This window comes from Papaver somniferum, chromosome 7, assembly GCF_003573695.1.
Source record: "Papaver somniferum cultivar HN1 chromosome 7, ASM357369v1, whole genome shotgun sequence".
NCBI classification, from domain to species: Eukaryota; Viridiplantae; Streptophyta; class Magnoliopsida; order Ranunculales; family Papaveraceae; genus Papaver; species Papaver somniferum.
In genome coordinates this window covers 233,882,699-233,898,139 of record NC_039364.1, presented here as the reverse complement: position 1 = coordinate 233,898,139, position 15,441 = coordinate 233,882,699, and the positions used below count along the sequence as shown (strand labels likewise).

The 15,441-nt window shown below is 36.0% G+C and overlaps 1 long non-coding RNA gene across 1 annotated transcript; it reads right to left on the bottom strand.

Moving 5' to 3' along the window:
- Positions 1–12,750: 12,750 nt before the first annotated feature.
- Positions 12,751–15,239, bottom strand: LOC113299861. Its single transcript, XR_003335228.1, has 2 exons — positions 13,557–15,239; positions 12,751–12,940 (listed from the first exon to the last, which is right to left on the bottom strand). It is a non-coding gene; the product is annotated as an uncharacterized LOC113299861 (long non-coding RNA).
- Positions 15,240–15,441: the final 202 nt, after the last annotated feature.

Sequence of the window (15,441 nt, the reverse complement as noted above, 5' to 3'; positions counted from 1 at the left end):
TATTTGTCCATCCTATATACTACTCAATTGTTACGCTTATCTATAACTTATGTGTGTTAAAGTAAGTTCCCGTCAAAGACTACTACTATGTTAATCTAATTCATAGTTTAAAAGAATAAACCAATTTTTCACTTTTCAGCAAGTTCCCATCAATGTTTTTAGGGTTTTTTGATCGAAAATAATGTTACTACCGGAAGTGACAACAAAGAGAAATGCTAACCCATTCAAGGTTCTGGTGACACTTGGGTTGAAAGAGAGATCACAAACTAACCTGTAAAAACTGAATTTAGCTAAGCGTCTTAAAATGTAGGTTTTCTCGTGATTCCACCAAATGTTGATGATGTTTAATCAGTCAAATTTAATCTTAAAGTATCTGTTGTCACATTTACATCTTTAATTAACCAATGATTCTTTACCATAAACGGAGCATTCATAAACACCATCGAAGGTCTATTGCCTTGCATTAGAAACATACAAAACATTGGTCATTGAAGTATAAAATATTCAAAAAACAATCTAATGTTGCTAAACGTAATACTTAACAATTTGGCATCCACACTAAGTTTAACCAGTATCAACAAACAATACTTATATTTCGGAGACACAGTTCTCGTACCACAAAGGATTTCATTCAGCTGGACCAATAATTAGCATTTCCAGTTCGAGTCATAACCTGAAAATAAAATAAAAGAAAATCAACCATCAACTATCGAAAAGAAACAAAGACCTAATTCAATTTATTATCGAAAATGTCTACAAAATTATATTGCAACAAAAGTCTACAGATTGATAAACTAAACATTAACCTATCCACATTTACTTTAAAGTAGATGTGAACTGTTGCAAAACTTAGGACTATTGTTTCAGTTTCGTGTTATTCCTTCGGTTGTAACAAATTTTCAATCTCAACACAGTACTTGGCGAGTTTAGCATCAGCAATATTTCCTTCAGTTGTAACCACATGAGGTGTAGGACCTCATGTGGTTACGTGTTGTCAACATATAAATTATTGGTCAGGCAAGGTTTTGGAAATGTTACTGATAGTGCATCAGTTACTTGTACTTGATACGCCATCACAAAGGATTAAATATTTCTGCAACTGGTCTGGAGAACCCTTAAGAAGAACAATGCATCCAATTTAGTAATCATCAGTTGTACTGCACATATCAATTGAAAATTTTAGGAAAATCCACAGAAATATTAGTCCAATGGAAAAATCTTAATTAAAACTAAATTGGAAGAAATTAAAACGGACTCCTTACCTTAACTCAACTAAAAACGTAAAAATAAAAAAACCAAGTCAGAAAGCACGATTTCAGTAACGAAATTTAATCACAAAATCAAATACTGTTCTGTATCAGTTTGATTGCTTCGTAGAAAAAGAGAGAGAGAGAAAACCTTAGAAAATCACCTAGAGGGACTTTGGATATATTGAGTGGCGATCTTCGATGAGATTGAAAACCCTAAACCATTTTTTTGGGCACCGAATCGCAAAATCTGGGGTTTAACAAACTTAGAGAAATTAGAGCAGTTGTGGATGAAGAATAGAAGACGAGTCATGGAGTAATGGGACCATGAGTGGTGGTGTTCGTTCACAGAAGATGTAATTAGGGGGTAAACATAGGATGAGGGCTCTACCACCCACGAAGGCCACATTTTGGTGGCGGGGCTTGTCATAACGTGAGAGTAGAGGTGTAAATTGGGTCGTGCCAGCACGAGCACAGTCCTGCCTAGCACGCTAAAATCTGAGCACAACCCAGACCATCACGTGATTCAGCACAGCATGACCCAACATGTTAGTTTCGTGGGTTGTGTTGGGTTAGCCTAAGAGGTACAATAGCACATCACAGTATGCGACACGGATAAACACGTGGCCCAGCACAACACCTCATAGCACGCACAAGTACACCATATAACACGGCACAATACGCTATATTTTGTGTATATATCACAAAAGAATATATATTCTAGTTAGTTTTTGACATTTTATCGCTGTTATAATGGCCTATTTTTATAACAACACATATAATACTTAAATATTTGGAAAATATATTTCAATACCGTTGCTATAATGTCGTTACCTATATTTGACTAGATCATTTACTTTACATGACAGAGGCCCAATTCTATATTTAATCAGTTATTTCTTGTTATTTAGACTTGTTAACTTTACTTGAAATAATTTCTGAAGTAAATTTAATGATGTGTTGTCTATTTAGATTCTCGTGATAATGTCCGACTTAATGTATACCATTAAGTGGTTTCAAATTGTTTATAACACGTGTGCCAGCACGGCACAACACGACACATTTATTCGTGTGTTGTTCCTAATTTTTGACTAGTAAAACACAACACGGCACAACACGTTTAAATCGTTGGCAAATCACAACAGGGCACATGACACTGAAGTACGCCGAATTCGTGTGCCGAGCTGTGTTGGGCGGAACGTTTTACACCGAGCACCGATTTTACGGGCCTCGATACACTTAGAATTTTCGGGAAAACATATATGGATATGGTGAGGCTGTCATGCCTAGGAAACTAGCCGACAAGAGTCTTGTTACTAGGAGAGTTGGAAATTCTAACTCCTTGCTATACTGGTTTGAAAATTTGTGAACGACGGGATGTTATGGGTAAGAATTTTGCTACCAAGTACATCGAAAGTTCTAATCCTTTACATGTTTATAGCAATAACAATGGTTTATGGATATGGAGCCGCATATGTCAAAGGTACGAAAACTAGTCAAAAACATTATGTTTGGAAGTATGCGATGGGAAATGTATTTCAACTTGGAAATACAATGGGATTCCAGAAAGAGATTCTCCTTCATCATTTAAATTTAAATTCTATTCTATGAGTATCCAAATAGTTGATCAACTCATTGATGATGAGTCTAAATCTTGGAAAATAAACACTCTCAAATGTACAATGTAATTTTTAACCAGATTTCTGATATATGGAGTAGACAAATTAAGATAAAAAGAAAATAGAGATGATTGTTTCAGTGTTAAGTCAGCTTATAAAGTTATTATAGATAGTGAGCTTTCTCTTTATCCTTCCACCAATGACTCAAATGTAAACTGAAAATTCAACATTTTCATATGAAAACGCCTGCATAGGTGCTCACCAACTCTTGATCGAATTGTGAAAGTTTACTAATCACCAAAGTAACCTTTGTGCTTTATGTGGTAATTGCAGTAAATTTGTCAACACATTATGGTAGAGTGTGATGTTTCTAAATCTATTTTGCATTCCCTAATTTTCATATTATGCACATTAAATTTAATTTCTACAATTGGTTGACTACTTTCTTTAGTGTAAACAAATACAATACATGACTTGGTTGTGTCTGGAACTATTAGTTTCATGGCCTGACACTTATGGAAAGTTAGGTGCTCAAAAATATTTGATAATATCCGCGTAAGTCAGATTATAATCGCATGTAATGTCAAAAAAAAATATATATAAATAGAACAAAATGTAACAGGTACATTTACAGGAAGCTACGGTTTGTGAACCAGGTTCGCCAACCCTACTTGACTCAGAAACTCAGATGTACATTGTTCGCGAACTGGGTTCGCCAATCGTACTCAGTTTATGTACTCATATGTACATTGTTAGACCTTTAAATTCAATAGTATAATGGAAAACATCTCCTCCCCTTTGTAGCTTAAAACAACTTTTAGTAGGTAACAAATATTGGAAACCGCAAATGCAAAAAAAACCCGGGACCTAGTCCAGATTGAACACACGCTATATTAAGCTGCTACAGACTCTAGCCTACTCCAAACTAACTTCGGACTGGACTGTAGTTGAACTCTCAATCTTCCCACTGATCCAAGGTACAGTTATGCTCCTACGCCTCTGATCCCACAGGATACTGCGCACTTGATTCCCTTAGCTGATCTCACCCACAACTAAGAGTTGGTACGACCCAAAATCGTAGGCTTTAACAATAGACAAATTTGTCTCCCACAGACAAGTCAATCAAGGATCAATCTGTCTCCCACAGATAAACCCTAAAAGTTTGTTCCGTCTTTTGATAATAATCAAAGTGAACATGAATCAATTGATAATCCGGTATTATATTCCCGAATAACAACCTAGATTAATCATCACCCTCACAAAAATCTTTATTGTATGGTAGCGAAACAAGATGTTGCGGAATCACAAACGATGAGACAAGTGTTTGTGATTACTTTTATATCTTGCTCTCGAGATATCAAATCTCAGCCATCAATCTGATTGTACTCGTACGATAGAAGATGCAAGATCAAATCACATAACTACGATAAAAGTAGTATCGGTCTGGCTTCACAATCCCAACGAAGTCTTTAAGTCGTTAACCCGGTTTGAGAAAAGAAAACCAGAGGGTTAAAGGAGAATCGACTCTAGTATGAAAACTAGTATCACACGTAAGGTGTGGGGATTAGTTTTGCACAATACCATATGTCTCCTATACATAGTCTTTCAAGGTTTTGCCTTGGTTACAAAGCAAACAATATCCACCGTTAGATGAAAACCTGATTTAGATTCAAGCTAATATTTCTCAACCGTTAGATCGAAAACTTATCTTGTTATACATACTTGAACTGCACGCTTCTAGGTTTGTTAACCGTACCCAAACGTATGCATTGTTGGTTCAATAATAGTCAACCAAAAGGTTAGTAATATGAGCATTTCATATCAACCATGTTCTTCTTCACCATAACTAGTTCAAATGACTCAGATGAACTAGTTAAGAGAGTTGTTCAATTGCAAGGAAATATCATGTACTAAACAAGACACAATTGAAGCAAAGATGATTTGATTCACTCGAATCGGTTAATGAACTTTATAGCCATGATTTTCAAACTGCATTCCTTAGTCATTATAAGTTTAAGTTCAGAAATCATCTTCAGATATATAACCTTTCTCAAGTTCGCAGACTAGGTTCGTGGACTTAAGCAACCAGTAGAGTTTACAAACTCCAGCAAATAATCTCGGCAAAGACCTTCCGCCGGTTCGCGGACTGGGTTCTCGGACGCAGCAATTCGTCAACTCTAGCAGAATTTTTCGGGATGAGAAGTTCGGCAGTTCGCGGACTTGGCTCACGCCATTCTCCGGTTTCTCTTGATCAACAAAGTTCGCAAACTTTGGTTCAAGAAATATGACTTATACATAAATGTGTTTCCACAATAATGTTTATGTCCATCATTGTTTATGTAATCTAAATTCTTATTTCAATCATTGAAACATTCTCAGAGGATGTTATACAGTTGTTATTCACAAACCATTTTTCGTCAGAGAAATTTTCAAGATGATTGAAACATATCATGACTTTCGTCACAAGGTAAAGATAAATTTGATCGAAGCGAAAAGCTTACCAATACATATTTCGAGATATAGATAAGCGAGGTATACTCGGCTCGAAATACCAAATATGTATAATCCAAGTCTATGTATATATAGCATACGACTTCTTGTCTCAAAGAGTAGGAGATAGAGTAGATAGACTTTTGAGTGACAGATAAGTTCAAGTCTTCACATACCTTTTTGTCGAGAAGTTCCTCCGATTCCTTGAGTAGTTCTTCTTCTTGTATGATGAACCGCCATGAAGTCCTTGAGCTCAACTACACTTTCTATCCTAGTCCGAGACTTAGCTATAATAGACTAGAAATCAAGACTTATAGTTTTGATCAGACAAACATGCTTGAGATAGCAACGCATGCGAGGTTGACCGAGCGATGCTCTAACAATCTCCCTCTTTTTCGATTTTAGTGACAAAACTATCAATACATATGGAATACAAAAAAGATAAAGAAACTTTAGTGGCTCCTATTCCATAGTCTAATCTTCAACATTCCTCGAAATCTTCGTCACTTCCAAGTACTCCAATGATGCCAAAGGTCGTAAGTTTAATATCACCGTTGTTGAAGATCCGTAGCTTTAACAATGAGAAAGCATCGGTCTCGATCATTGTTATACAGTGTCATAGTATTATTACATAGTGTCAAAGTCCAATTGTATCAGAATTTCAACAATAATACTATGGTGATATGTATCACTCTCCCTTAGTCAATACTCCATCTCACATGGAAACCACTCCCCCTTATACAATGATCCGAAAACCATATGTATTTGTAGTGTGAACTACATATTAATTCTCCCCCTTTTTGTCAATAAAATTGGCAAAGGTACAAGAACGGGATCATAATGAAATTTTCGTAAGAGACATTTCATGACTAAAAGAAAATATACATACCATCTAATTTAGATGCAATCATATAGACGAAGCTAATAGCATTCATCAAGGAGTTTAAAGATACAAGATAACCCTTCTAATATTCCACAACCGCACTCCCGTCAAGATATTACCATTAAGCACAAGTTCAAAAGCTCTCCCCCATTCGATGTCATTCCCGAAAGATCAACAAAAGCGATCTTAAATAAGGATTTTGAAACAAAAGGACACCGAGAAGACAAAAACAACTCTACAGAAACTGAATTGGACGAAACCTACTGGAGTTTCAAACTCAACTGCCCAAAAGATAGAGATAAGCATAGGGGCAAGAGTTATAAAAACGTTTTAATGAACCAAAACAACACCAATAGACTGCCGCAAGTGTTGAAACGTAGCACTAGTGGTTCGGTAAGAATATCGGCCAATTGTTGTGTAGTGCCCCCTAAGCTAGCAGCTAACTAATCCAAGAGATTAACTAAATAAGCTAGCAGCTAACTAATCATTCGGAGAGACAGTTCTCGTACCACAAAGGATTTCATTCAGCTGGACCAATAATTAGCATTTCCAGTTCGAGTCATAACCTGAAAATAAAATAAAAGAAAATCAACCATCAACTATCGAAAAGAAACAAAGACCTAATTCCATTTATTATCGAAAATGTCTACAAAATTATATTGCAACAAAAGTCTACAGATTGATAAACTAAACATTAACCTACCCACATTTAATTTAAAGTAGATGTGAACTGTTGCAGAACTTAGGACTATTGTTTCAGTTTCGTGTTATTCCTTCGGTTGTAACAAATTTTCAATCTCAACACAGTACTTGGCGAGTTTAGCATCAGCAATATTTCCTTCAGTTGTAACCACACGAGGTATAGGACCTCATGTGGTTACGTGTTGTCAACATATAAATTATTGGTCAGGCAAGGTTTTGGAAATGTTACTGATAGTGCATCAGTTACTTGTACTTGATACGCCATCACAAAGGATTAAATATTTCTGCAACTGGTCTGGAGAACCCTTAAGAAGAACAATGCATCCAATTTAGTAATCATCAATTGTACTGCACATATCAATTGAAAATTTTAGGAAAATCCACAGAAATATTAGTCCAATGGAAAAATCTTAATTAAAACTAAATTGGAAGAAATTAAAACGGACTCCTTACCTTAACTCAACTAAAAACGTAAAAATAAAAAAACCAAGTCAGAAAGCACGATTTCAGTAACGAAATTTAATCACAAAATCAAATACTGTTCTTTATCAGTTTGATTGCTTCGTAGAAAAAGAGAGAGAGAGAAAACCTTAGAAAATCACCTAGAGGGACTTTGGATATATTGAGTGGCGATCTTCGATGAGATTGAAAACCCTAAACCATTTTTTTGGGCACCGAATCGCAAAATCAGGGGTTTAACAAACTTAGAGAAATTAGAGCAGTTGTGGATGAAGAATAGAAGACGAGTCATGGAGTAATGGGACCATGAGTGGTGGTGTTCGTTCACAGAAGATGTAATTAGGGGGTAAACATAGGATGAGGGCTCTACCACCCACGAAGGCCACATTTTGGTGGCGAGGCTTGTCATAACGTGAGAGTAGAGGTGTAAATTGGGTTGTGCCAGCACGAGCACAATCCAGCCTAGCACGCTAAAATCTGAGCACAACCCAGACCAGCACGTGATTCAGCACAGCATGACCCAACATGTTAGTTTCATGGGTTGTGTTGGGTTAGCCTAAGAGGTACAATAGCACATCACAGTATGCGGCACGGATAAACATGTGGCCCAGCACAACACCTCATAGCACGCACAAGTACACCATATAACACGGCACAATACGCTACATTTTGTGTATATATCACAAAAGAATATATATTCTAGTTAGTTTTTGACATTTTATCGCTGTTATAATGGCCTATTTTTATAACAACACATATAATACCTAAACATTTGGAAAATATATTTCAATACCGTTGCTATAATGTCGTTACTTATATTTGACTAGATCATTTACTTTACATGACAGAGGCCCAATTCTATATTTAATGAGTTATTTCTTGTTATTTAGACTTGTTAACTTTACTTGAAATAATTTCTGAAGTAAATTTAAATGATGTGTTGTCTATTTAGATTCTCGTGATAATGTCCGACTTAATGTATACCATTAAGTGGTTTCAAATTGTTTATAACACGTGTGCCAGCACGGCACAACACGACACATTTATTCGTGTGTTGTTCCTAATTTTTGACTAGTAAAACACAACACGGCACAACACGTTTAAATCGTTGGCAAATCACAACAGGGCACATGACACTGAAGTACGCCGAATTCGTGTGCCGAGCTGTGTTGGGCGGAACGTTTTACACCGAGCACCGATTTTACGGGCCTCGATACACTTAGCATTTTCGGGCAAACATATATGGATATGGTGAGGCTGTCATGCCTAGGAAACTAGCCGACAAGAGTCTTGTTACTAGGAGAGTTGGAAATTCTAACTCCTTGCTATACTGGTTTGAAAATTTGTGAACGACGGGATGTTATGGGTAAGAATTTTGCTACCAAGTACATCGAAAGTTCTAATCCTTTACATGTTTATAGCAATAACAATGGTTTATGGATATGGAGCCGCATATGTCAAAGGTACGAAAACTAGTCAAAAACATTATGTTTGGAAGTATGCGATGGGAAATGTATTTCAACTTGGAAATACAATGGGATTCCAGAAAGAGATTCTCCTTCATCATTTAAATTTAAATTCTATTCTATGAGTATCCAAATAGTTGATCAACTCATTGATGATGAGTCTAAATCTTGGAAAATAAACACTCTCAAATGTACAATGTAATTTTTAACCAGATTTCTGATATATGGAGTAGACAAATTAAGATAAAAAGAAAATAGAGATGATTGTTTCAGTGTTAAGTCAGCTTATAAAGTTATTATAGATAGTGAGCTTTCTCTTTATCCTTCCACCAATGACTCAAATGTAAACTGAAAATTCAACATTTTCATATGAAAACGCCTGCATAGGTGCTCACCAAATATTGATCGAATTGTGAAGTTTACTAATCACCAAAGTAACCTTTGTGCTTTATGTGGTAATTGCAGTAAATTTGTCAACACATTATGGTAGAGTGTGATGTTTCTAAAGCTATTTTGCATTCCCTAATTTTCATATTATGCACATTAAATTTAATTTCTACAATTGGTTGACTATTTTCTTTAGTGTAAACAAATACAATACATGACTTGGTTGTGTCTGGAACTATTAGTTTCATGGCCTGACACTTATGGAAAGTTAGTGCTCAAAAATATTTGATAATATCCGCGTAAGTCAGATTATAATCGCATGTAATGTCAAAAAAAAATATATAAAAATAGAACAAAATGTAACAGGTACATTTACATGAAGCTACGGTTTGTGAACCAGGTTCGCCAACCCTACTTGACTCAGAAACTCAGATGTACATTGTTCGCGAACTGGGTTCGCCAATCGTACTCAGTTTATGTACTCATATGTACATTGTTAGACCTTTAAATTCAATAGTATAATGGATAACATCTCCTCCCCTTTGTAGCTTAAAACAACTTTTAGTAGGTAACAAATATTGGAAACCGCAAATGCAAAAAAACCCCGGGACCTAGTCCAGATTGAACACACGCTATATTAAGCTGCTACAGACTCTAGCCTACTCCAAGCTAACTTCGGACTGGACTGTAGTTGAACCTCAATCAATCTCCCACTGATCCAAGGTACAGTTATGCTCCTACGCCTCTGATCCCACCAGGATACTGCGCACTTGATTCCCTTAGCTGATCTCACCCACAACTAAGAGTTGGTACGACCCAAAATCGTAGGCTTTAACAATAAACAAATTTGTCTCCCACAGACAAGTCAATCAAAGGATCAATCTGTCTCCCACAGATAAACCCTAAAAGTTTTGTTCCGTCTTTTGATAATAATCAAAGTGAACATGAATCAATTGATAATCCGGTATTATATTCCCGAATAACAACCTAGATTAATCAATCACCTCACAAAAATCTTTATTGTATGGTAGCGAAACAAGATGTTGCGGAATCACAAACGATGAGACTAAGTGTTTGTGATTACTTTTTATATCTTGCCTCTCGGAGATATCAAATCTCAAGCCAATCAATCTGATTGTACTCGTACGATAGAAGATGCAAGATCAAATCACATAACTACGATAAAAGTAGTATCGGTCTGGCTTCACAATCCCAACGAAGTCTTTAAGTCGTTAACCCGGTTTGAGAAAAGAAAACCAGAGGGTTAAAGGAGAATCGACTCTAGTATGCAAACTAGTATCACACGTAAGGTGTGGGGATTAGTTTTGCACAATACCATATGTCTCCTATACATAGTCTTTCAAGGTTTTGCCTTGGTTACAAAGCAAACAATATCCACCGTTAGATGAAAACCTGATTTAGATTCAAGCTAATACTTCTCAACCGTTAGATCGAAAACTTATCTTGTTATACATACTTGAACTGCACGCTTCTAGGTTTGTTAACCGTACCCAAACGTGTGCATTGTTGGTTCAATAATAGTCAACCAAAAGGTTAGTAATATGAGGATTTCATATCAACCATGTTCTTCTTCACTATAACTAGTTCAACTGACTCCGATGAACTAGTTAAGAGAGTTGTTCAATTGCAAGGAAATATCATGTACTAAACAAGACACAATTGAAGCAAAGATGATTTGATTCACTCGAATCGGTTAATGAACTTTATAGCCATGATTTGCAAATTGCATTCCTTAGTCATTATAAGTTTAAGTTCAGAAATCATCTTCAGATATATAACCTTTCTCAAGTTTGCAGACTAGGTTCGTGGACTTAAGCAACCAGTAGAGTTTACAAACTCCAGCAAATAATCTCGGCAAAGACCTTCCGCCGGTTCGCGGACTGGGTTCTCGGACGCAACAATTCGTCAACTCTAGCAGAATTTTTCGGGATGAGAAGTTCGGCAGTTCGCGGACTTGGCTCACGCCATTCTCCGGTTTCTCTTGATCAACAAAGTTCGCAAACTTTGGTTCAAGAAATAGGACTTATACATAAATGTGTTTCCACAATAATGTTTATGTCCATCATTGTTTATGTAATCTAAATTCTCATTTCAATCATTGAAACATTCTCAGAGGATGTTATACAGTTGTTATTCACAAACCATTTTTCGTCAGAGAAATTTTCAAGATGATTGAAACATATCACGACTTTCGTCACAAGGTAAAGATAAAGAAAATATACATACCATCTAATTTAGATGCAATCATATAGACGAAGCTAATAGCATTCATCAAGGAGTTTAAAGATACAAGATAACCCTTCTAATATTCCACAACCGCACTCCCGTCAAGATATTACCATTAAGCACAAGTTCAAAAGCTCTCCCCCATTTGATGTCATTCCCGAAAGATCAACAAAAGCGATCGTAAATAAGGATTTTGAAACAAAAGGACAACGAGAAGACAAAAACAACTCTACAGAAACTGAATTGGACGAAACCTACTGGAGTTTCAAACTCAACTGCCCAAAAGATAGAGATAAGCATAGGGGCAAGAGTTATAAAAACGTTTTAATGAACCAAAACAACACCAATAGACTGCCGCAAGTGTTGAAACGTAGCACTAGTGGTTCAGTAAGAATATCGGCCAATTGTTGTGTAGTGCCCCCTAAGCTAGCAGCTAACTAATCCAAGAGATTAACTAATTAAGGAGGCACCACGAATCTAATCATTTACTTAAGCATTCAATTAAGTAATCTGCTACAAAAACTTAACCCAATAACTAGCCCCGCTCAGAAATATATACAACAATAGATCCTCTCAAATGATACACATACGATATTCATTTGGTTTGTAATTATAATACGCAACATAATAAACATAGCCAAAGTTAACTATCTAACGAAGTTAACACTTGAAGCTTTCGTTGCGCAACTCTGATCTGTCTCTGAAATCTGAAAGTGGAAATAATTAACATTTAACTTCTAAGTAACCATAAGCAAGGTTAAGAAAAACAATAATGTTTTCCCAGACATTAATAGTGACCAAGTCACTGAGATACACAAACACGAATATGGACAGGCTCTTTCTTCAAACAATGTATAATATTCGTACTAACCACACTCATTAGATATTGATATCACCAAGACCATGGTGACCCACTCTAAGAAATAAAAGCTGAATTCATGTAGGTATAAATGTGAAAGAGCCTATCCGCACCGAAATAAACAAACATGTATATGAACAAACTCCTTCACCAAACAATGTATAATATTCGTGTTAACCACACTCAATAGCTATTGATATCACCAAGACCATGGTGACCCACTCTAAGAAATAAAAGCTGAATTCATGTAGATATAAATGTGAAGGAGTGTATCCTATATATCACACGTGGAAATTCTCATTTCCCATAACAATTCATATGATAAACAAACTCAAGTCCTTTTCAAAGCGTGGAAAGTTTAACAGAATCAACAGAATAATCATAGTGCAACTTAAATAAAACATGGAATGCATAAACTGACAATGCATAAGTTTATTAAACAAAGACTTTTGTAAAAGAAACAACAATGATTACAAAGAGTCAAATGTATTCCCACCTCTTTTGATGACAAGCCAAGCCTGCCTCGAGATCCACGATCCATTGGTTCATCCTTTGAATCGATCGTTGTTAATATAGACTAACTGTTAATCACACAAGAATTCTAAGATTCTACCCAAAATGTCTCATACAAAAATCATATAGTGCTATCTAACGGTTCAAGGCCCATTTACGATTCTATACCTTTTCATTTTCTATTTTTAGCATATCTAATAGTTACTAACTCATTTAAATTGGTCCTATAGTCAAATATCTAAGTCTTATGAACATCTACGACTTGTAGAAGGAATCGCTATAGTCAAATATCTAAGTCTTATGAACATCTACGACTTGTAGAAGGAATCGAAAGCTAATTCAGACAATAAGTATCTAATACCTCAAAGTTGGAAAATTAAACCCAAGCTCAAGCCCATTATACAAGGTATGGCCCAATTGGGTCAACTAACAGTCGTTGACGGTCAAAGGTCCACTAACAGTCGGCGTCCAAGGTCAGGTCAATGTCTAGGTCAATGGTCAACTCAGTCAAAGGATTCAGCTCAGTCAAGATTCATTGAGTCAAGCTAACCAATTGAGTCAGCTAAACTGACTAGGATGATTAATAGGCCTAAACTCAAGGTTGCACAAGTTCATACAATTCAACAACTACAATTTCTTTCAAACAAACTTCAAAGTCAATTAACAAATACAACTAAAGTCTACCTGCAAATGCAGTAGCAAGCCTCCACTGGAGCTAATAGCTATTCCTTACAATCATCATCACTTACTACACATCTCATACTGTTTCCATGAATTACCACATCATCACTTACAATATTTCAATGACTACACACTCACCAAACTGAACTCAAACTCAGTTTCATTACCAAACCCAAACCATCCACCACTTCAATAGTATTCCGATTCACTACCACCACCAGATTTAGCAACGACACCACCACCATTGCAAGCAATCCTTGATACCCAACATAATTCCATATACCCTCACATATTACAGCTCCTTCCAGCACAATTAACTTCAGCTGAACTCATTACAACTTCATCATCTCACAAGCAACTCCAACAACTACAACTTCATCCAGTCAACTGCACCTCCATAGAACAACATCATCTTCAGCATACATCTACAGCCACCATTACCAACTCATCCCTATAACTTCAACACTGACACAATACAAACTTTAGTTCAAACTTAAAACCACAGAACCACCACCAATATAATCTACTCCCCTGTAACATTGATATCATCACCACCAGATTTAACAACATCATTTCATCACTAAAAGCTCATTCCATGTATCATTCCTGCACTTACCAATTCTCTATGACTAGCATGATCTTAAAACGCAAGTACAACTCATTATATAACCATAATGTTCATCTCATATCTTAATTTCAAAGTCTACTTCTATATACAATGGAAAAGGTTAAATAACTTCAATAATCAAATCAGAAGAACTATTACCTCAAAATAGATTCACTCCACAATTGTATCAAACCCTTCTTTGTTTCTGATTCAATTCAGCAGATCATCTCAAAACCATCCTCATCTCATCAATTCAACTCAACAAACACTCAACAACCTTCATCACATCCTTTGTTCTCAGTAACTCAATTCCTATTCTTCAACACCAAACCTAATTTCCTAATTCATTATCATAACTACTTCATCTTCCAATAACCACAATCTCCTCGTTCTATTGATCAAATCATCAATATTTCTCATTCTGTTTTCATCAACTAATCCCCGAAGTTAAATCCAAACCCTAAGTTCCATCAACAACTTCAAACCTCAATTTCAAAACCTTAACTGTAAATCTTCAAGTATTCTTCAACCTATACTCCAATTAACGTCAAACCCACCTCTAATCAAAATTTTAAAGCTTCAATTTCATCTTCTAAATCTTCTCAGAATTCTTCTCATGTAACCCTAATTCTTCATTTCTTCATAAACAGCTCTGTAACATCCAATTAACTTCACCCAGTTCCTCAATTGACTAAACCCACTCCTTAAATCTTTTTATTCATCACTAATCGAACTTCCAGTTCATAAGAACCCTAACTCATTTATTCATCCTCGAATCAACTACAGAACAACCCCAAAACTTCAATTTAAACCTTAACCCTTGTTTATTCATTCAATCATAGCTGTAATTTCCTCTCATAAATCTTCAGAACCTGAATCACCTCTATAAACCCTAATTTCTGATCAATAACATCAGCTTCTTCTTTCCCAAACTTGATAAACATCAGCATCATCTCCTCATAACATCAGTAACATCTACTGCTTAATCTACTCCTTCTCATAAACTGATTTTCTCAATGAAATTCTCAAATCATCTCTCGGGCAGCAACAGACGAGGAGAGAATAAGAAAATGAAAGAGGAGAAGAAGAAATAAAGAGATAAGAAGAAGGGAATGAATTTATCTTCTCGGTCGGTGAGGATAAGACCAAGGATAACACTGTTTTCACCAACTTGCTTTGCTAAGGGGAATCCCAGGTCGACTGAGATGCAAAATGATTATTTTTCCCTTTAAACAAATCCGATGATATCTTCTTCGCCCGGTGTCCGATTGGCACGATCGA